Raw genomic sequence first — 24,626 nt, forward strand, 5'->3', positions numbered from 1 at the left:
ATAGCCCCCAAATTGACAGTTCTATGAATTATGTTACAAGAAACATGTAACTATATCAGAGAGATTGCTTAAACAAAGGGGATAGAATTTAACAGTAGCCTAAAGAGGGGGAAATGGTAGTTTTCCCTTTAAATGGAGGTTCTAAAAGTCCCTAAGAACTTTACAAAGACAGATTTGTTTACTTCCTGTATAAGTAGTATGTACTCCCTATAGAGCTAAAAATTACCCCACACCCAAATCCAGAGACCATCAGTGTGACAACTCTGAGAGAATTCCACACAGTTCCCTTCTTACTTCTCCCACTCACTCAAAATCAGCTCCATCGTAAGACCTGTGCTTCAGATACTGCACATAACAAACACTTCCCAGACCCCTGAGAATATGTATTCCAGTGTATCATAATATTATCTTCATATTCTCTCTTCTTCTCATTACCTTAGTACAACATAGGCATCTCCATTTTAATGTAGAAGATAACTTTGTGGTGTATAAAAATGTTTTCCAGACAGGAGTTATGGACACAGCTCTGGGATTCTACTGCAGTTATTTTCATACCACTTATCCTCTTCTTTATAGAACCAAGGCTATTTGTATTCTGTTTCACAGAAAGCACGTTGCAATTTGACCTGGGAACACTTTCGTCAAAGAGACAGGAGTCTTTCTGTCATCAATAATAGTTCTTGATGTGTGGATCTTAGACCCTCACTAGCAAACGTACTTAGCAAGTTATTAGAGCTCCTACTGGCTAAGAAATAAGATACTAGAAGAGTTCTCTCTCTCTCTCTCTCTCTCTCTCTCTCTCTCTCTCTCTCTCTCTGTGTGTGTGTGTGTGTGTGTCTGTGTCTGTGTCTGTGTCTGTGTTTAAATGTTTACAAATGCCCAGGAAATTATGATTCACAGTAAGATTTGAGGACTACTGTCCTAAGGGGGTGACAATCTGTGTTTGGTAAATAGATTGCAAGTTTACCTTTCTGGGGAACATTTTCTGTAAGTTTACAGACACAAATGTCTGTTCCCTGCCTTTGCTCAATAGTAACCTGTGGATATAGTAGCCTTCCTAGATAAGGAATAAACAGAAGAATTAGTAAGAGTGTTCTGTAAACTACTAAGTGGTGAAGTCATATACAGAAATTAGTCATTGTTATGGTGACCCTGAGTTGAGAATGGAAGATTTATATTACCAAGCCCTGGGGATAGCCGAGTGGAATGTGGACACAGATGGTTCTTAACTTCCACATATTTAACTTTTATACAACCCAATTTTCACACATTACACATGCCACCCTAAAATGTCTTTCCCACACCAAAATCTGGAATTCCACACACTTGCAGCTTAATGAGCAATTTGAGGCATCCTGTGGCTGCACCGCCAGCCAGCCACAGCTTGGCTCCGGCAAGGTCACTTCTCTTCCTGTCTGAAGTTCTTGTGTATGTTTTACTGCAGCTTACCACTATTGTTTGCAAAGCAAACAAGAGGAGAAAACTGTCTTCAGTCATCTTTAGCTCCTATTATATTTCTTTGGCAGGCTTGGGCTGTGATCGCTCCTATTTTTGTTTTATGAGTGTGATGGCCTTACAGACCTCCTCGTTCACTGTTTCTTTCAGACTCTTGTCTGTTTCCTCTGCTCGGTCTGTTCTTGCTCCTTCTCAGTTTTATGCCCGGTGAACCTAGCTGTCTGTTTTATAAGTTTAGGTATCTGGCATTGGCTCCCTCTGAGGCTGCTCAGACTTGTTTTTCCCTAAAGGCCGCTGGCCTAAAAGAAAGTGTCCCTGTGGTGTAAACATAAGTGCTTGGGGAACTTGACCAAGGGAGGTACTTAGAAAGCATGGGCACAGGACAACTGGCCGCTGGGCTTGCCTTTCCCTTCCTCCTTCCACTGCTCCCTCATTGTAGAATAAAAATGGCTTCACGTTAGTATGGTAGGACCTCAGTGGATTTTTGTTCTAAACAAAAAGTTAGACATTTTTACTGTTTCTTCTCAGTACACTTTAGAAGTGTTTTATTCATTTGCCTCAGCCCTCTACCTGGATATCACTATCCCTTCAACATCAGAGGGTCACGTACTTGGATAACTCTCTTGCTGTGGTTTCTACGCAAGATCTGGGGCTCCTGTTGCTGCGAGCTACTCAGTAGGGATGGTGAGAGGTCAGGCACATGACTGGCTTTGATGTTCTAGAAGGTTCGAGAGTTATAGCCACCATGCATGACTTGAGTCCCTTTTCGACCTGTACTTGTGTTCTCTGAACTTGTACATGTTTTTGCCCAATATCTGGGTCAGCCAAATTGATCGTAAGTGCTTCAAGTCAGCCAAGAACAGGCAGAAGTTGAGGTAGAAAATTACTACAAATAAGTAATTTTAGTATTTGTGTGTGTGTGTGTGTGTGTGTGTGTGTGTGCATTCACATGCGTGTGAACATGCATGAAGAACATGCAAAAGAAAGATGGCTTCAAGGATCTACATTGCTTTTCTATTCTTAAAGGTTTTTTTTTTTCCTGAGAGAAGGTCTCTCACTTAATCTACAGCTTTCCACTTCAAGTAGACTGGCTGGCCAGCCTGCTTCCACACCTACATCCTGTACACACTAAACCCTTACCCTGCAGTCACTCTGGTTTACAGATATACACGACCACGCTCAACTTTGTAAGTGGGTGGTGTGGATTCAAATTCAGGTCCGCATGTTTGCATAGAGAGCACTTTCCCCACCTCCACAGACTCTAATTTGGATGGTTGTTGTTCTTGTCCATGTTGCCTTTACGTTTTAAATCATCAAATATATGATACAGCATTCAGGTTTCTATTTTTAACTTAAGATTAAAATATGTATAATGTGTCCTGGGAAATGTATACTTTTGTTTATTTCTTGGGGATAAAATTCCTCATGTAATAGGTAAGGTTATTTCACTTTTCATATAAATTTTTAGGAACTCATTAAACACAAAAATAGAACTGCCTCTAAAAAACAGGATATAATGTGCAGAAAAGTAGTAAGAAGGAACCAGTAGACCCTTGGGCTAGAAAAACAAATATCTGGATATTTTATTAGTTTTCTAGTAAGTTTATAGCAATTTTGTTACCCTGCCATAGTATTTACTGATGAACACCCGGGGGCAGCTAGTTTTCTCTCAGCAGTGAGCAACACTGAGAGATTCTTCCACATTCTGCCTGTGCTTGGACTTCCAGTTCTCTGTCCTGTAATTTGTTCGCTGTGGGCTCCTGCCCACGGTTTTGGTACAATCTCCTGCGGTGAACTGGTAGAGTGACACCACCCTAACTTTGAGGTTGCTGGCAGAACATCATTCTGGTGGGGCTATGGTTGCTCCAGAGTTAACTGCTAAGGAATCCTGGCCAAGACTTGTTTTGCCTATGCATTCAATGCTGTAATAAAGTGCCCATTCCCCATCTCTGCTGCACAAAACAAAAATGACTTCCCCAGGTGGATCTAAGTCCGTTTAAGGGTAGGCTGCTTTGCATGGACTGGAATCACTTCTATGCTGTTCAGCTGTTTCCCAGGGGCAAGAGGCATTTTCTCTCCAGTTTCCAACTAGTCTGTCTGGTCAAGACATTGACTGTTCTATCCACCAGCAGCACTGACCACACCACATGCCAAGTAGTCCTAGACTAGCACTTAACATGTATTTCTTGCTTAATAAAAGTCATAGTCCCAACTCAGGTCTCAGTGTGCAGGAGGCTTAGCCTTAAGGATAACATGGCTAGCCTGAGCTATATAGTGAGTTCCAGGCCTGTATGTGCTATAAAGAGAGATATAGCTCAAAAATCATGATCATAACCTAGATAATCTATAAAATCTCATATACCAGTTAAGCGCTCGACGTACACCACTGAATCTCAATCACTCGATCCTTTGATGAAATGTTTAGAGACCAGAAAATCAAGGCATTGAAAAAAGTCATGTCCTAGAATATACAAGTGATTAATGATGGATTAAGGTTTAAACTCAGCCTCCCAAGCCCATTTTGTGTAACAAAAATAAATCAATTTTCCTTTCTTTCTTTTGGTCTCTTTCAATCCAAATACTTAACTTCTATCCACATTTGTTCTTTGTTTTGGGGTTTTTTTTTTAATTTTGTTTGCGTGTATGTGTGTGTGTGTATGTCTGTGTCTATGTCTATGTGTGTATGCCATGTGTGTATCGGTGTCTGAGGAGGCCAAAAGAGGGTGTTGGATCCCTTGGAGCTGGAGTTTGGGGCAATTGTGTACTGCCTAACGTTGAGTGCTGGGTCCTCTGGCACTGGAGCAAGTGCTCTTAATGGCTTAGTCATCTTTCCAGCCATGTTCCAACCATGCTGAGCATATCCCCAGTTCATTTCTTTTTATCATGGAGCAGTATGAGACAGGTAAAGAAACCATAGTTTGATCTGCCATCCACCCACTGATGGAAGTCTGAATTGTTTCCAATTTGCTGCTGCTGTTCCTTTGAGACAAAACTGTGTCCCGTAAACTAAGTATGGTGGTTTGAATAAAAATGGCACCCATTGGTCTACAGGGAGTGGCACTATTAAGAGTTGTGTCCTTGTAGCAGATGTGGCATCATTGAAAGAAGTATGTCTCAGTTTCTTCTTACTGCCTGAAGATCTAGATGTAAAACACCCAGCTGCTTTCTAGCACTGTGGCCTGCATGATGCCAGGCTTCATGTCGTGCCATAACATTAATGGACTAAGCCTTTGAAACTATAAGCCAACCCCAATGAAATGTCCTGTCTGAGACTTGCCATGGTGATGGTGTCTCTTCACAGCAATTGAAACGTTAACTAAGATACCTGGCTACCCTCAAGCTGTGTATTTCAGTATGCTCTCAAACGCCCAATCTTCCTGCCCCAGTCTCTTGCACACTGGAAGAGTGTGTCTGCCTTCACATTTTGTTTTTTTTTTCCTGAAGTGTACGAACTATGGGAAAGTTCTACTTCCAGTCATGTGTATCTCACTATACAGCCCTTAGACAAGCCTCTAGCTCAAGGAATAAGCAACCAGAACTCCAGAAAGCCCTCACATGTTCTCTTCATCTCAGTCTCCACACTCTAGTTCCCATCACCACCACGCTTTTAGCAATACAGATGAACCACATGTCCTTTCTAGCTCTAAAAGAATCAAACCGTATTTGCAAGCTTCATACATATTGTATCTGGCAAGTAGTTATACATTGCTCATGACTCTTCATCCATCTGACTGTTGATGGTCCTTTGGGTGTTTGTAGCTGGGCTCCTATGTGAAGTGCTGCTAGGAACATTCTGGGAACTAAACTTGGGTCCTCAGGAAGAGCAACCCATGTTCTTAACCACTAGTCATCTGTGCAGCTCCCTAAGAACATCTTGGGAAGATGCCTGCAGTGAAACCATGCACATGCACCACTAATGTGGACCAGTACCTGCTGTAGGAGGCATATGTGTTCAGTTTCAGTAGGTACTACTATTCTTCTAGGTGGCCTCATACTCTGCTTTCCCCAGCCACACATGAGAGTCTCAGTTGCTCTAAGTCCTTTATATTTTTAGAATTTAGACATTCTTGGGCAAGTCCAGTGGTAGCATGTCATGCTTCAATTGCACAGAAGAGTTTCCACATGCATAGGGTGTGGTCATACATCCACAGCTCATAATACCTGTCCTCTTCTTTCATTCAGGCCAGGTGTCCATCCACTGCAGTGAGAGGTACTATGCTAATCACTATATACCTCCCAACACATGAGAAGACAGAAGCCAAGACTAAGCATTGTGAGGGCCCAACAGTTAGCTAGGGCCCAACAACAATGGTTGCCTAGCCCAACTCTGCCACCTCAATAGCAAGCTATTCAAGGTGGGAAAACTGTAATGCTAAGGCACCCCACAACTCTTCTCTAGAGGTCTTCAGGGAAACCCTGACGGAAGGTGTCACAAACCACTCCATGTTTAGGAAACACCACCCTGCCCTTAGAGTCACTGGAAACATGTCCATATATCTTTTTCATCACTGGCATTAGGAAGCAATTAAGACATTTTAAAATATCACTTGGTTAAGTACTTACAGGAGAAATCTAGAGAAGATAGTATTTTCTCCATTTTAAAGATGTGGAAAATGAGATACATTGAAGATAAATGGTACTCCCAGCTTCATCAATTAATGAAAGTGTTGACCTACCACTAGCCCCCTTGGGACATTAATGAAATATACACACATGTGCAGTTACGCACGCACTCCATCACAAGGTGAAGTCTAGAAAGCAGTTTTATTATTTTATGTATATGCATGAAGGCCTACATGGTATACAAGGAATACATGGTACTGGTACCACATGTATACCTGGTATATACAGAGGCCAGAAGAGGACACTGGCTACCCTGGAACTGGAGTTACAGGTAAGCTGACATGTGGATTCTGAGAACCAAATCCATGTCTGCTGCAAGAGTAGCAAGTGCTCGGATGGCCAAGCCGTCTCTTCAGCTCCCTAAATAGCATAGTTTAAAATCCCTCCACTCAGAGCAAGCTTCGGGGAGGAAGGGATCCTTACATTTGTCCTTAAATTCTTCTTCCCTTTATTCATAAGTCTTTGTTTACACTTAGTCAAACTGTGGGGAAGAACAGAGGTCATTCTGTTAGCATTCTAAGAACCCAGAGACCTTCCATAAGTTCCAGCAAACATTCAGCTAACATGCATCTTCTAAACAGTCGCCAATGGTTTTCCTTTCTAAGTCTCATTTCCTAATGGAAAATGACCCTTCACTCTTAGTTCCAAAGTAAGAATCACTGGTCTGAAGAGAGGACATCACCTACAATACACAGGCCAGTGGGCCATTTGCTCACACTCCCTATCTCTATCAAGTTGCCTTTGATGGCAAACCCAGATGGATTTCTCTGGATACTTGACTGCTCATCTTTATGGGCCCTCTGCTACTTTTAATCTTCTGAGTTTAATTCCCTGTACAAATGCTTCTCTTGCCAGAGGGAGAGGTCTCAAATGATCAGATGAATACATTAATAATTTTTCCTGACAAATCAATCCCGTGTCACCTCAGGTCTCTGCAGACTCATTTCCAGTTACTCATCAGCCCTATCACTTACAACCAGTTCTTAAAATCCAGATGCAGGCTGAGCAAGATTCTAATTTCAAATCTCTGCTGGCTCACACTTGGGAGCTGTTCTGTCTTCCATCTCCAGCTGGCCCACTATCATGCCCTTTCCTCTGGAATAAAGACTTCCTCACATTCATCTCCACATTCCTCATACTTATACTGGTGGAATTTATAGCTTGCTAATGCAGCCTTGCCCCACAGAACAAGCAAAAGGGAACTGGGCTGGGGTTCTGCCTGTGAAGCAAGAACTAGGCAAAGTTCCAGCTTTACCCCCACCCCTACTGCTGTCTGCAATTTTCCCTCTTGCCCTATACCCGCTACCCTGATAAAGGCTTGCATTGTAGGGGTCTCTACTTAACTTTCTCAGCAGACAAAATTTGGTAACTGGTTAAGGTTTAATGCACATGCACACACACACACACACACACACACACACACACACACACACACACACACGCCTGAATGAAAACCATGGAGTCAGATTCTTTTCTCTGCTTAATACTCCAGAAGTTCCAGGCCTGACACTGTGATCCATGACTATACCCTTGGCTCTCTGAAAGGCGAAGGCCAGAAAATCAAGAATTGGGTCTAACCTGGCAACATAAGTACCTATTAAAAACTTGTCTAAAAGCAAAATAATAATTTAAATTTACTGTGATAGCACGGTCAATAAAAACTTTGCCATGCAAGCATGAGGGTCTGAGTTCGATTCCCAGCATCCATGTAAAAAGGCAGGACATGTTGGCACTCCATTACTGAGGAGGAGGAAGACAGAAAGAACCCTGGGCTTCCCTGGACAGCCAGCCTAACCTATGTAGCTAATTCCAGGGCAAGTGAGAGACTTTATCTCAAAAGTCATGGTGGATGGCTCCTGAGAAATAACACTGGGTGTTGACCTCTGGCTTCTACATCCATGAGCACATATGTGCACCTGTTCCCTCTTAACCAAAGTTAAGTGAGCAGAAGTCCTATGAGAGTAACTTTTGGAAGATGCCAACTCTTGCAGACCCTTGTGTTGCATTAAATAAGCCAGTATCTTACTCGTAATCTGTATATCGGGTAACCTTGTACTCACTTGCAGTACTAAGTGTTATGGGGGCTAAAGAGATGGTTCAGTGGTTAGGAGCATGCACTGCCCTTGTAGAGTTCAGTTCCCAGAAGCCACCTGGGGTGACTCACAACTACCAGTAGCAGCAGCTCCATGAGATCCAAACCCTCTTCTGGCCTCTGCTGGTGGCTGTTTCACTCATGTGCACATTGTCACACACACACACACACACTCACACACACATACACACACAAAAACAACCACAACTCAACATACACACACACACACACACACACACACACACACACAATTTAAAACATTGCATAAATAAAATTTAATTTCAAAAGTAGGGAGAATTCCAGAAAGAACTTAACTATGAAATCAAGAACTTAAGCTCATGATGTCAGTGTTGACATTTTATTGAAAGGCATGTGGATCCATTGATTCGTGCATTCAGCACCAATTTGTTGATTCCCCTGCTTTGGGCCACGTATTAGTAATGTGCTGATGATACCTCAACCAAACACAAAGTAGTGACTTCTCACCTCTCAAACAGTCAGAGAATTTGAGGTGCAGCCCTGAAGTTTCATTTCTGGTTCTGGTGTCTTGAGCTGTCTGAGCAACTGAAAGCGATAAAACGTGGCCCTCTCAGTTACAAGCCTCCCCCACTGCTGTGTAAGCAGAGGCAGATTTCCCTCCCAGTCTTCATTACTTTTTAACCTCTGTTCATCTCTTTAGTTGGTGACATTTTATATCTACTAGGCAGAACTGCTCAGATAATTAAAAGTAATGTAGGTTAAGTGCCTAACATAAACCACGACAGCTCCTTTAGTAAGAAATGAAACACAGCACAGAAGTTGTCCAATACAAAGTATTAATTTGGCAGCTCTTTGACTTCGATCCAAAACTCAGAGTCGATGTTCCAGATGAGGACTGCTAATGGATATGGGGATTAATGATTTCCCCTGACTTCCTTCTCAGCCTCTGTCACAAAAGCCCTGTGTATGCAAGCCTTCCTGTGTCTCAAGATGTGTCTACTCAGGTCAGCCAGATTCTACCTGCTGAAGTTGCTTGCACAGCCAGGAGGCAGGCGTTGGAACCCCAAGTCAGCCAGCTGCTGGGAAACGATACTGCTGAAGGAAGATCCTTTATGGGTCTTGCAGGAGAACTACAAGCTTCAGCCTGGATTAACCCAGGCTGTTGATCAGCAGCCTCAGCTGCTCATCCACTCTCTTCCAGGCAGCTGGGCAAAAACTCCAGGACTGCCACTCCCCACTGCCTAAAAGGGCCAAAGGGAGCACTGAGGATTCTTGATCAGGACATGCCCTTTTTCCCAGAAGAGGGATTAAGTGTGCTTTGACAAAGTTTCCCTTCCAAGTTTCTTCCTCGGAGACTGAGGTGGACAAGAAACGAGATCTGAAATGCCCACTCTACATCCTTAAAAGGGCAAACGGGGTATTAAATAAATCAACTGGCAACAAATCTGTCTGTATTCTTGGTTAGAGTATGTTAATAATGCCAACCTCAGACGGATCACCCCATATAGAAAGAGATCACATGGGAAAGCAGGTACTAAATCACCTGGCACATAGTAAGTACCAAGTAAATGCCAGCCTTCACTTTTCTTTAATAACTGTGGACAGTGTGAAGAGAACAAGTTATATCAGGGTATCAGAACTGAATCATACGCAACAAAAAGCTCACTTAGCTAGCAGTGGGTGAGGAAGACCAAATAAGAGCTAATCTAGAGGCAAAGCCTGCAGGACCAGGTTTCTCTTGCTCTATTAGATGGCTCTTCCTGGCTCTAATTCCTCTTACTGTTCATCTCATTTTCTTCTGCCACAGCCCAGATCTCTCTATGCATCACCAATCATGGCTGAAAAGGAAGAGGCACAAACTCCTTCCCAACAGGACTTTGTCTTTTGTGGGTCACATGTACGGAGCATTGAATGATAGACCCATTTCAGCCTGGCTCCCGTGTTTCAATAGCAGATGAACTTGAAAATGTTTGGTCATTTGGAAATGCCTGCAAAAAGAACCCTAAATGAGTAATATTTTAATAACAGCAGAAAATCAAATAAAATGTAAATTTCCGTGTTCAAGTTTTGGCTTTGTTAGAGCACAACATAGACATTCTTTGATGGACTGACTGCCTATGGTTGATTCTCTACATAACGGCAGTATTGAATAGAATTCACAGAGATGGCATAGCCTTTAAAGCCAGAAAAATAGGCATCTGCTCTTTATAAGAAAATTGTCATGATCTTGCCTTGGGCTGAACATGATACACAGGAATTAGGACACTCTTAACCAGACACATCAGAGCTATCCCCTCCAGCCCTGTAGCTGGAGGTAGGAAGAGCAAGAATAATTTACACTTGTTGAACATTTGCATTTATCGGACCATGCGATGAGCATTTTGTTTGCAATAATGTACTTAATCTTTTTTAAGAATCCAAGTGGCAAATGTCTTTATCAGTCCTGTGACAGATGGAACTAATCCACATGGTTAAGGATCTCAAAATTTACACAACTAGTAGGTAGCATAGAGAGATTTGGAATGGATCATCTGACTCCAGAGTTCTCCTTTGACCTTTATATGATGTGTTCCAGAACAAAATGGGATAAAGGGCAAGGGAAATGGGAATGGCTTTTTTAGGATAAAAATGCATTCTTGGGGAAAAGAAATAACAGGTGCCCAAACATTACATCAGAACTGGCTTGAAGCTAACTTCGTCTAACCTCAGGTTAGGACCTTGAATTGTTTTCAAGTAGTATGAAGTAGATAAGATCTGCTCATTGGAGCGATTTCAGTGATGTTAGTTAACCTTCCCTGAGCACTTATTCTAGGGCAATACTAAGAATGTTCCGCATGTTGTTTCAGTGAGGAAACAAAGCTTAGGAAGGTCACATAGATTTGTCCAGAGTCACACGTGAGGTAGAATCAAGACTTTGGTGAGAAGCCAGGTCTGTTCACACATAACCGTTACACAGCACAGCTCCCATCTCAGAGATGAAGTAGATAAGATATCTAATGGACCTAGCAGAGGGCCTTTCACATCCTAAGTACTAAGTTGGGATTATTGTCCTTTATTTTTCTTTCCTGACTTTTCTCGTTCATGATGTGGGTGCGGGGATACACATACACACACACACACACACACACACACACACACACACACACGTACATTCATATATGTAATAAAATAATGTACATGTGTCCTTGAACAGTTCTACTGCCTTTTTCCTTTAGTAGCAGGGATAGAAGCAGGATTTCACACGTGGTAGACATCACTACCACGGAGCTCCATCTTCAGCCCTTTTTTATGAATAGTTTTTTTTTTTTGAGACAGTTTCACATTAAGTTGCTGAAGTTGGTCTCAAATGTACTTAAATAACCTGGGAGGTCCTTGACCTGTGCCACCAGACTTGGCTTCTGTTGATCTCTGCCACAAGGCTTGGTTTCTAGCATTTATGTAAAAAGTAAAACAAACTCCCTTTGGTCAGCCCTGCTGTCAAAAGGGAAAAGCAAGTATATTCCTGAAATCCCAGCACTTGGGGAAAGGAGGCAGGAGAACTATGTATGAGGCTAGCCTAGGCTACATAATAAAGACCCCCATTTTAATAATAACAATAACATTAATAGCAGTGGTGGTAGTAAATACAGCAGAACCAAACTAACAGTGTCTCAGAGGGAGAGAGGGAGAAGAAATCTTAGCATGCGTGGCAGGGTGTATACAGTGTAAAGAGGCACTCGAGAGCCTGGAATCATTCTATTTGCAAAGGAAAGCTCCCAGAGGCACAATGTTCACAGTATAATAAGCTGCTGATAGGTATAGGAAAGGCTAATCAGGTCTTGGTATTTGCTTTTCCCTCAAAACATAAGAATTGGGCTGTTTAACACATTGTATAATAGCTGTGTCACCTTCCACCTTGGACTGTTATCAAAGTGAGATTTACCCTCCCTTCCTATTGACCTTGGTGCCAAGCCACACCTCCAGTCCCAACCAGTGCTCAAGACGTCACACTCCACACGTACTGTTCAGCATCTGCTGATTTCTAACCGTGCCTGGAAGCTATGGATGAAACCGAAGCTCCTGGTGAGTTGAAAAGGATCAGTACACACTTGCAGAAGAGCAAGCTGATTACAAATCCTAGGTTTAGCCTTGACCTTGTAGTCATAGAAACCAGATTGAGTAACCGGCTAGCCTAATGACTTTTCTGGGACTCAGTCCCCCAATATTTAATATGATTGGAAAGTCAAGTAATGGTTAGAGAAGTATGAGCAAATGCAGAGTGTTCTGCAGCCCAGTTCAGCCCAGCACTCATCCAAAGCTAACTCATCCTGCTTCTTAGAATAAAGTCTGCTCTCAGAAAGAAGCTAGAAGCTGGTCTTCTCAAAGAAAAGAAAAACTAATCTGGAAGAGGTAGTGCCCTTCCTCCTTTACTTCCCTTCATCAACAATAAAGTGCAAACTTCAAAAGAAACAAATCTGAAAATGGTAACAGCAGACTTGAAACCCTTTCCCAGAGTGGAACCCTGTGGTCAGACACGGGCAAGGGCGATCCTTGGACGACTTGGTTGCCATCCAAGTCTGTTTTTAGTGGAGAATAGAGTTCATGTTTTGGAAGCAGGATCCTTGACTTTTTTATCCTGTTATTCAAATACTTCCTAATAATCTTCAGAATTTATATACTCAAGAGACCTCAAAGGTAAAAGGATGCGGGTCTACAGGCATTTTTCCTTCCTGTACTAATGACTACATGTTTTCTTTCTGAATTCACTAGCCCTATCATCCTTCCCCAATCCCCCACTCAAAGTATTCCATAGAAAGAACTCAAATAGCAAAATAACTGAACTGTAAGGTATCAAGTTTAGATTTGGAGTTACGAATCACTCTTCAATGTGGCAGACCTATATGGAAAGAGACTGAAGTTTCAACACATAAACACATATTGCATAAATTAGCTGCAGTAAGTGTGGTGTTTCTGGTGCCATCTGTTGGCCATTCTATAAGACCAATGAACTATATGGCCATTACCATATAATATAAATGAGTACAAAATATTATTTATGGCATAACATTCAAGGTTATGTACTTCAATAGGCCAGAAGAATACAGAAATAGAATGCTGTGTTTGGATATCAACTTTGGTTGGAGCCACTTTAAACCATGGGGCTGTTTTGTTATATAATTGTTACCTTTATTCACTCACTGATTGAGTCTGTGAAAAGAAATATATAGTGAGGCTTCTCTGAGAACTCTAATATTAGTGAACCAATACTCATGTTTAAGTGATTTTATGTCTTTTATCAGAATCGTAGATGATACCTCGTTCAGATCGTTCTACCAACCAGTGAACCCAGGCAGGCACCCTTGGATGCTGGGAAAGATGCTGTCCAATATGATAAACAGATATCCCCTTCTTTGGAAAATTGTTCTTGGCCAAAAATGAAGAGAAGTTGAGTAGATGAGAGCCAGCCAGATCAGGAGGTTTTGTATACACACACACACACACACACACACACACACACACACACTCACACACACACACACACACACACACACACACACACACACACACCCCTCATCTCTGACTGAACGTCAGGGTTACAAAGGGCAAGCTCACCTCACCATAGCTTGGGAGTCACTTTGCAGTGTAATTCGTCCTCCATGTCTGAACTGAGACATCATCCAGGGCCAAGTTCTTGTTTAGCCCCTTTCTGTGCTTTAGTCAGTTTTTCTCATTTGCCTTCTCCTTGACAACACTCAAGAAATCACTTGAACACAAATCCCCATCTCGGGTTTTGACCTACAGCAGAATTTTCTTATGAGAAAGTTATTTATGTAGGACTGAAAGCCTCAACAGACAAATAACTTTTGGATTTTGTAAATTTGTTTTTTCCCTAACACATTTGGGAGGCAAATGCTAAACAAAGCAACTCTTCTCCACAGCCACCAAAGCCTAGAATGAAGGACAGCAGCAGTGGTTCCATACCGAGGGACAATGATGTGAAATGGCTCCTTCAAATGGCATGCTGCCTGAGTTTCTGAGAAATGTGTTTAGTATCAAAATAGTATATCCGTGCTGGCATTACATCTAGTGCTCCCAGGGGTAATGAAAAATAACCTGGAATTGGAAGACCTGGAATTGGCTTTTACATTTCTACATCTGTTGGAGGCATCAGACCTTTGGGTTGTGCCAAAGGAGAAATTTGACTTTTTTTCAAAACAAAAACAAAAAATTCATAAGTTAAATAGAAATAGGGCTTCCTGAAAGCGTAATCAATTTTCCAAAAGTAAAAGATGAAGAATTTTTAATGAAAATCTCCTCGATAAATTGTATTGTAAAATATAAATATGCATATAGTAACAGTAAAATGAGATCCTTACTTATTTAGAAAACAAAAACTCTAAATAAAGAGTTAAATGTATGACCTGGAACTATTAAATACTAGGGAAATATTTTGACATCGATCTGGATAATAGATTTTTTTTTAGGCATAATCCCTATAAAATGAACAATGCTCTTGTTTGCCCACCAGGACAAGATCCTAAGACCCTATTTCTGATGACACTACATACTAGAGTTGCAAGTTTTGATAAATCAAGCTGGATCTGAGCTAAAACAGTCCTCCTTGCTATCTAACTTTATGGTGCTGAAAGGAGCTATGTAGACTTCTGGAAAAATTATTAATTGTCTTACCATGCTAACTACAGTATTGACTTTATGGCAAGATATGCCCAACAATGCAATAGTGGCATGACTATTATAGTGGTAACCAGCCACCCTCTCATTTGATTTGATGCCTAACAAAGGACAGAGATCATACCTGCTATTCTAAATATCATCAGGACCTCCAAAAGTTCAGGGAACATCATGGTAGGAGGAGTAGAAAAACATTAAGGGTCAGAGGTTTCAGAGATGTGCTGCAAAAAGTGTCTTCTGGGCGTGACATGGCCAATGCACTCATAAACTCACTAAAGCTGTGATTACTTGTACAGGACTGGGTTTGTCAATATCTCATCATACATGGGTGGGGGCTCATGAGTTGCTCCCCTCACAGGTCCATAAGTAGTTAATGCATACCATGGGAGAGGTTGTTATTGTCCTCTGAGGTACAGTTATTGATAAATTGATATATTTTAGTAAACAACCCCCATTATGCTTATTAGCAGCCTTATTAAACTCACTGGGTAGGCAAACACATACACACACACACACACACACACACACACACACACACACACCTCCAAGGAAAATGAAATCAGTTTGTCAAGGAGATAGCAACACTTTTACGTCGAGTGAAGCACTGTTCGTGATAGTCAAGGTATTGAATTAAAATAAGAATCCATCAGTGGATGAATGTATAAAGAAAACATCACACAGACACAGAATGGAATATTAGTCTGATTTATAAAATACAAGGAAATCCTGTCACGCTCCAAATATGAGCTTGGAGGACACTGTGCTAAATGAAGGGAGCCAGACACAGAGAAACAAGTACTGTATTCTCTCTTACACATGCAACCTAAAAGCTTCAACCTCACAGATAGAGAAGTATTAGTCAAAGGATAAAATATTATGCAGTACATAAATCTTATGCATGATGAATAAGCTATACAGCTCTGTACGGCATGGCGACTGTAATTAGTAGAGTATTATACACTTGACCTCTGCTGAGGTAAGTTACCTAAAGTATTTTCGACGCATATATAAAATGGTAACTGTGTGAGGTTATGGATCTATTAATGAGCTTCATTTTGATTATCATTTCACTAAGTGTAAATATATCAAAATACTGTGTTGTATACCATTAATATATGCATTTTTACTCATAACATAAAGTGAACTAAGGAGACCTAACAGCATTTTCTTAACCCAAAAGCAAGAAACTTCATATTTTCACCTCTTGATTCTCATGAGATTATTAGAATGATAAAGGCATTTTATGTTTGCTTTTGTTCTTTTTGGGGACAGATACTGTGGCAGGTCTTTATTTTAAAGAGGAAATAGGATTTAATTTCCATGGTGGAAGATGCTCTGGCTGAGTCAGTGTTATGATATCACTGTGTTATGTTACGGTCTTACCACGATGAAGTACTGTACTGTGAAGTCAGGTGCCCTGGGATCTGGCCTTGCTATGTCATCCTAGCAGTACTAAAGGGGGCAGTTAACTGATACTCCCCTTTCTCTCTGAATCATTTAACTGCAAAATTGGGTGACAAGAAAGTCTGTGGCCTCAGCAGTAGCAATTGTGAAATCCTCTGGGCTCCCAACCTCGCTGACCCTGACGTGGTATGGATGCGTAATTTAGACCTCATTAGTCTGCCTCCACATGAAGCAGTAAACAGAGTCACAGAAGCAGACATCAAATACAGCACTTGTCTGAGAAACACTCTTCTGATAAGAAGGAAGAGTGCTGACTGCCGAGGTGGAGGGCTTAGTCGCTGCAGGCAGGTAAGTGAGGCACTGGTTCTTAGTGAGTGGATGGACAATAGGAGCCTCAGTACTGTCACACAAAGAAGGGCAATCTATGTACTAGCTCTCTCTAGCGTCAGAAGCCTCAAGTCAGCCTGGTGGGCCTCTGCTGTGTCTACAGAACAAAGGAGGTAAGAGAAAGACAGACTGATGGAGCAAATGAGTCACAAGTGGCTCTAGCCCTGTGAGTCATTCCTATAGGGCTCCAGCATCCTTCTTTATCTGCTAAACTGGGCTCTGTGGCAGCCAATCTGCAAAGGTCCTTGCAGACCTCTGGCTATCAGATGCCATCGGCTCCTGTCTTTCCTTGGCATAAGCCTAGAAAACATTTTCTTAACATGTTTTCCTCTGCCTGGTTTTAGAATTTAAAGAATTGACATCATGGGCTGTTGGTTCTCAAAAGCAAAGTAGGTAAACAGGGAAATAAAAGACATTTACAATTCAGTCACTTTTGCTTGTTCTGCAGCAGTGTTTCCCCACTAGTCTAGCTCCTCCTACCTCAGTCTTCTCAGGACACATAACGGTACCTGCCCTGCATCCAGCTTCATTCGGATTCTTTAAACTGAGAACTCAAGGCCTATTGAAGCAAGACCAGGTTTTGTTTTGTTTTGTTGTGTTTTGAAATAAGATATCTGGAAATCACTAGGATGTAAGTGAGTGATTTGCAATGCTACTTTTTCTACCTACCTTAGCAATACACACTGTGAAACCTCAATAAGTAGTTGGTAAGTCATCACCTTACTGTTAATGACTTCACAGGGAAATAGCTAATTATATATGTTCCCTTCAGTTATAATGTCCTATGGTATATTTATTCAGAACATAGAAGACCTGCAGGAAAAATAAAGCTAAGACAGGCAGAAGGTGGACATAACAGATAAAGCACAGCCCACACAGCCAAATGGACCTGAGTCAGATATTGTTTCTGCCATTTACTGTGGCACCTCAGGCAAGTTGGAGAGAGGAGGAACAATTTTGAAGGAAGTAAAACAGGGTTAAGAAGTAAGTGGCTCAAGGGAAGGGTGAGACATGAGTGTCCGGGGAAGATCTCGGAGACAATGACACCTGCTAAGGGCTGTGGGAAACATCCTAGGCAGAGAAGACAGCCAGGTACGAGCTTAGAATGTTTTCAGACGAGAGGAAAGGACACAGTGGTGTACCATGGTAGAAAAGCAAGAATCACTGAAAAGGGAGCTCTCCTTCTCTGCCTGCTAAATTTTGTTCCGGTTACAATGAGGAAAAAAACCCGAGAACTTTTAAATCTAAGAGGAACATAACCTGTGGAGTTGGTTTTAAAAGCTCACTCTTGCATAGAGACTGGATCATCAGAGAGCAGTACAAAAGCAGAGCCAGGGAAGGAGACTGGGCAGTTCAGACTGGAGGAAATGGAGAGAAGTAATTCAGATTTAATATCTGTTCTGGGGGTATGGTGGACTAAACAAGATAACATATGCAAAAACATGAGGTGCCTCTGTCACTTAAATGCTTGCTGCAGATGCTAAGATCTAGTATAACAGGCTGGGTACAGGCACATACATACATCAAAGAAGAGTCCGAGACATCCTTGGTCAAAGAACTAAGGTCCAATGGCTCATCACCTGTATGCCACGTGCTTGCTACAGCTTCCCTATAAGTTGAGGAGCAGTTTTCATGGATTAACATTTAATGAATCTTTTTATGAGATATACTAGTCAGGGGAATTATGAGTGAGGTAGAATAAAGAGTTTATTATAAATACTCCATGTTGTGACATAGTCTATTGTTCCTGAAATCACCTAAGACCAGCCAGGGATGCAACTGGGGAAGAAAGGCTGGAAGCTGGGTATGGCATGTGTGAAATCTAAGCCAAAATGGAACTCACAGTGATGTACTGTTGAACCTCCTCTAGCTCTGTCCACAGTGACTATCAGGGCTCACTTATTAGCATTTGGAGGGACTTCAGATCCAGCTGCTATTGCATGCTAACAGGCATGGCAGCACATGAGTGTCAGTGTCTGAGTGTTCATGCTGTCTTGTACTCACGCCTGACTTTCAGAGCATCAGACAACTGCTTCTCCTTTACTTCCAATGTCATGCTAATTTTCCTTAGGATCACCATTAATCTGGAATGATACAGGGAAGGAAATCCTTAGAAAAATGGTCAAGCCTATGAGTAGGATAGACAATTTAACTGGTAATGTGTTGCTATACATGCATGAGGATGTTCAGATCCTAGTACCCATATGAAAGCCCAGGGTGACAAGTGTGCAACCAAGGCACTGGCAACAGATAGAGGAGAGGACTGATACAGGAAGAGTTCCAGGGCTTTCTGGCTAGCTAACCTAGCTTAAACACTGCACTCCAGTCTCACTGAGGGGTGACGGCTCAATGAAGGAGGAAGAGAAAGGAGGGTGGTAGAAAGAGGAGAAGATAAAGAAATAGGAGGTAGAGGAGGAGGAAGAGGAGGAGGAGGAAGAGGAAGAGGAGGAAGAGGAAGAGGAGGAGGAGGAAGAGGAGGAGGAGGAAGAGGAAGAGGAGGAAGAGGAGGAGGAGGAGAAGAAGAAGAAGAAGAAGAAGAAGAAGAAGAAGAAGAAGAAGAAGAAGAAGAAGAAGAAGAAGAAGGAGAAGAAGAAGGAGAAGAAGAAGAAGAAGAAGAAGAAGCAGAAGAAACAGAAGAAACAGCAGAAGCAGAAGCAGAAGCAGAAGCAGAAACAGAAGAAGAAGAAGAGGAAGAGGAAGAGGAAGAGGAAGAAGAAAGGTTAAGAGCAATAGAGGAAGGCATTAGATGTCAACCTCTGGCCTTCACACACACACACACACACACACACCTATACATGGATGAGTGCACCAGCACACAAATATGTATACACAAGTGTTCATGCACACATAACATACACACAGTCGCACGCACATGCATGTGTTCACATGCACTCCTGCAATATGCCAAAGAACTTTCCAGTTTAGCTAAACTGACATGGTACCAAGAGATAGAACTCTCTGTATCAATTCAGCATTCCAACACATGTCTCCTAGTCATACTTAGCTTCCAGATTAAGGTAATGGTAAAATGGCAAAGATGTTTTCACTTCGCAGGACATAGCTGTTCCTCCTCTTCCCTTGACAGAAGATATGAAATCCCTCTATCTTTCTACGAGTGCCTATGTACAATGGTGGCTAGGTCACCCTTTGCCTGCTATTTTTATTCCTACTCATTTTCACTAAATCCAATGAGGAGAATGAGTGTGCTTCTGAAACTACTATTTCACTGCCATCCTTCCCTTGGTCTCTTGGAAACTTACCCATCCCTCAAAACTAAGCTCTCCTCATTTTTCTTACTAAGAAGTCATCCCCCAACTTAAGCCATGTCGGCTTGAGAGCTTTGCTCTGTCCTGGGCTACAAGTGATTCTCAATGACCTCAGCTGACAACTTTCAAATGGCTGATACACAGGGATAAAAAAAAATATTAGTATGATTATTCGTGAAGCAAATAAACCTATCTGCCTCTAATTTAAACCACCATTACAGCCCAGACAAATGTTTCGTCTTAGGGTGCTTAAGAATAGGCACAGTAAAACCTAAAGAGATAAATGATTGTCAAACAACCGAGTTCAGAAGGAAGCTGGACACTGTAAGTCGTGCCTGAGTTACGAGGACAGGACCTAACTACATTTTGGTAGTTTGCTATATCCACCCACATTCTTAAGTGACTTCCATGGATCAGTGAAGATGGCAGTGCCTCTGACGGAGACAGAGTAAGCAAGCTACAGCTTTATAATACATACAGAATGTTGTGTATGACAGTGGAAGTGGATGGAATTAAGGGAGGCCAAGAAAAAGCACCAACCATAAAGAAATGTGTTTCTGTTTTGATCTCGTGTGACTGTGAACTACAAATGCATTGTCTGAGTACCCAAGTCAAATGATAACAACCTGTTACTATATATGAGCTAATCGAGTGAAAACGAATACTGCGATGACATTAGCCTTTGGGGGATATGGTACATTTGCATTAATTTTTAGCCTCCCACAGACATCGTTGGCTGCCCATCTGTTTACTATATCATCACCACTAATAAGAATTTCCAATGTTTCATCTCACACTTGCTAAAAGTGTGGTGGACGGAACAGGACTTGATTCTTTGACATCGAGAGCCCCGTGGTGATAATTCTATGCAGGCTAGTAACAGAATGGATTAAGCAGGGACTTTGACTCTGCCTTTTAATAGCAGATTTTTAGTCTTTCAGGACTTCCAATTCCTCAGCTTGGAGTGAGATTAATGTTCTCTTCCACCTGGCCCAGCGTTGCATGTTTTTGTTTTACAGTTAGCTTTGGGTGTGAAGTGTAGTGTCCAAGCTACTTGTAAACTGATGGGATGTGGCTTGGTGTCTCCCAATGTAACTGGGAGCTTGGTGGCTCCATAGTAAATTCCCAATCAGTACGTGTATTAACCCCAGTGAGTTTCTCCTCCCAAACCAACCAGGATAATAATGAATCGCTCTCTTGCATTTTCTATCAAGACAGCTCTTTGTGATTTCTAAATGTTCTGTCTAGATTCAAAGAAGCTGGTTTCTTCATGAGTGGTTGGAAGAAGACTTTTCTTAGAAGCTACTGAATATGGATTAGTTGGATTGTTTCTCAGGAAATAAAAAGCAGGCTCTGGGGTGACCACTTCAACATTTAATTGGGTTAGCAAAGAACTACAAATGAGAGGTTTTCCTTCGGAGGGAAAGCATGTTTACCGCACCCAACCCCTTAGGTGGTAGATTTTTTTTAAAACCTAACTGCTGGCCTCCAAATGGAGCTTTTAACTCAGGCACCATTACACAAATATATCAGTGCAGAAATGTCAGGTTGAAAACTTAACACATCACAGGAGTTCACTGGATCCCAGTCTCTCATTTGATTGCAAATACTGAGCCCTCCAACTGCCCAGCCACCCACAGAAGTCATGTTTGTTGCGGCTCCAAAGGGTTTGCATTCTAAAAACTAGAAGGCTGGACCAAGGAAATTGCCCTGCACTTGGGACAAAGCCACCAGAGGCTAGTGACCTGTACTTTAGGGTAAATGAAGGTTCTTTTCATGCGTCTCTGTCTTGGCCTCTCAGACACACTGTGCCTGTCACACCGGGCAATAGGCCTCTGCTTGAATCCCCCAGAGAAGTATTTTCTGTAACAAAGACAAGCACACCATATTTGATACCAGGGGCAGTTACACACCGTGTGAACAAGTCCACCAGAAGGAGACCCAGGGGCCATTCAGACTTAGCTTCAAGTCCCGGTCTTTGTTTTCTCTCCACATTCAGACTGAAATGTGATTCCCCTGGCTTTCTTTTTTGGAAAATACCTATGATGAGCTCCCTGGTTAGAAAGAAAAGCTGTTGACAGGAAAAGCTTCTGATGGAACAGGGGCTTCTTCAGGTGTCCTCAAAGGAGACAAGTAGCTTCGAACACGCTTAAGTAGAGATTCCAGGCCTAAGGGAAGAGGTCAGGATCCCCCTAAAAAAGGCCATCCTCGAGGGCAGAAGAGGGTAAAAAGTAAGCACTTTCCTCTTTGAGAACTGGAACTTGGGCACAGAGTTTAGACTACAGCAAATGGGCAACTGAGTCCCTCTCTACTACGTAGGAAGGCACCTTGGTCAGATTGTTTGACTTCTCTAAAAAATGCTTTCTTGGATGGTTGTGAAAATTGCAATAACATTATTAGTATAAGTCATGGAATGCTGGTGCAGGATAGGGTTTCTTATGAAATCTGTTACTGATTTGATAATAGTGCCCCTTCAGCCAGCACCAACTATGTCCTGCCTGTTTGCCAGGCGCTCTGTGAGTAACAGATCCACCGTCCTCCTTGACTTCAGGAAGTTCACTGTTTCATAAACCACGCACACACCCTGCTCTAGGCAAAGTGCCAGCCGTGCTCCAAGCCCACTTTCTTAAGTAGCTCACAGTCTTACAGGTCATCTCTTTGAGGAGCTCTCCAAACCCAGCTACCTCCACCTCCAATTTGCTCATGGTTCTCTGTGGGCTTACCATGCCCAGTGTGTTTGTTTTGTTTGCCTCCTGTGTGATCCTGGTGAATGGGGGTTGTGTATCCATTTAATCTGTTCATCTGGTTTGTCCCTCTCAAACAATGAATAGGCCACTGCTCTCTTCATCTGATTATTTATGCATCCGTGTAAGCCAGTTGTCTTCAGTACCTGCATACAGAGGACTCGACCTGGTTCTGAACTCCTGGGAAGTAGTCTTGTCCTCCAGCTTTAAAAGGCTGGGCTCCCATTTGGTTGGTCCTATCATTGCTAACTAATGCTCTGGTTTAGCCTTAGTTCCCCAGTCCACTTAAAGGGCCAAAACATTCACTACCAGGTTCTGACAATGATTTGAGATGATGCAGCTTTCATATGCCCAACAGTTCCAGACACAGAGGCAAACACCCAAAATAGCTGACTCCATTCTTACCCTCAACCGGGTCCAGCCGACATAAGAAAACTGAAGATAGAAAACTTGAGTGCATGTATCCTTCCAACTTATGCCTTACCTCAGCCGTGTGCCAGAGGATCAACTGAAATGGGAAGGCACAAAGAACATCAGAAAAACACAGGCAGGGGCTTAGGCAAACACATCTGAAGGAGAGGGGTTGGAATCCCTTTATTGATTACCGGTCTCTTCAAAATTTAGCAGGAGACTGACAAGCAAGGGCTAGTCTTGTAATCTACATTTCACAATCTGTCCCAGATATAAACAAAAAAGTGATAACCGAGTAATTGAGTGTTATTCATCGGTCACTATGCTAGATGATCTACACTGCAGGCATTACCTCATGGACTGAGAAACACTTTGTGTCAGGAAGAGAACATGGACTTCACTCAGAAACTGACCTACTGTGCGGCCAGTTGGAGGCTCCTATTAGGTTGACCAATCAAGTAACAAATAAATGATTTAGGAAATCACCTGCTGAGAGTTCCACTGGCCAAATGGGAGGCAGAGAGAAGGTGGACCCAACACAAAGTCCTTTCTTTGTGGGTGAAAAGAGGAGAAGCGGGATTGGAACACGAGTGGAAACATATGCTGATCCCCAGAGCTCTACACTGAGCAAGAATGGGAACAAGAAGAGTGCAGGATGCAGGGGAAGGGTGTCCCAGGTCTGGGAAGGGGCGTCCCTGTGGTTTGTGCGCCTTCCTCGCTTCGGGTGCACAGGTCAAGCCTCTTCCCTCCCGCGCTCTCACCCTCCCAACCTTATTTAGAAACCGTGTCCCCGAGACAGGAAGGGCGGCGGGCCGAGAAGCACGGAGCGTCCCGGCCTCATTTCCTTTCGAATCCCCCTGTGGAATTTCATTTCGTACGGTGAGGAAATCGGAGCGCGAGCCCATCGGCTGCTCTGTTGCTCCAGAGCGCCTCCCCCACCGGGGCTGGAGACCGGCTGCTCCCGGGCGCAGGTCGCGCCGAGCGCTGGGCGGGGTTGGGGGGTGGGCGGGCGCCAGCCCCGCTGGCTAGGGGTGAAAATTTCTGCGAACTCGCGCTGTACCAGGCACCAGCTCTAAGCCTTTCAGGCTTTATCGCTAATCCTCCCAAGTCACTTTACGGATGAGGAACCTGACGCCGAGAGGCTGGGCAATTTGCTCAAGGTCACACAGCGAGGATTTAAAGCCACAATCTGTGTACACCCCAAATACCGTGTTCTTTGTGTTCATTATTTTGCTTGATACAGAGGTGGCCATTGGGCCAGAGGTGACAGCTGTAAAGGGAAGGACGTGAAAGGGGCATAGATGTGGGAACACGTCTCACCTGGAAGAGGAGAGCAGGTTGGCTGGGCAGGAGCCACGGGGCTCCATCGACGCCTGGCCACGGTGTGCAATGGATCCGGGTGGGAGGACGCCGAGCGCCGGGAAGCCAAGCGGGGCGGGGCAGCTCTGGAGCGAGCAAGGGAGAGAGGATCAAGCCGCGGGCGGGGGCCTGACCCTTACAGCGGGAGATGGGGCCACACCCCTTCCCGCCCCCTCTGCCCAGGGGGGTCTTTCATTGGACACTCGCGTTGTCCGTCCCGCCCCGCCCCCTCCC

At 43.0% G+C, this 24,626-nt stretch overlaps 1 protein-coding gene across 1 annotated transcript in view; it reads right to left on the reverse strand.

Moving 5' to 3' along the window:
* Tmem135 (transmembrane protein 135) overlaps positions 1 to 24,560 on the reverse strand; it is a 273,477-nt gene extending 248,917 nt beyond the window's left edge. The window contains exon 1 of the mRNA XM_039105814.2: positions 24,354 to 24,560. The gene's annotated coding sequence lies outside the window, so the exon portion shown is untranslated. The remainder of the gene's footprint in view (positions 1 to 24,353) is intronic.
* Positions 24,561 to 24,626: the final 66 nt, after the last annotated feature.

This window comes from Rattus norvegicus, chromosome 1 (assembly GCF_036323735.1).
Source record: "Rattus norvegicus strain BN/NHsdMcwi chromosome 1, GRCr8, whole genome shotgun sequence".
NCBI lineage: Eukaryota > Metazoa > Chordata > Mammalia > Rodentia > Muridae > Rattus > Rattus norvegicus.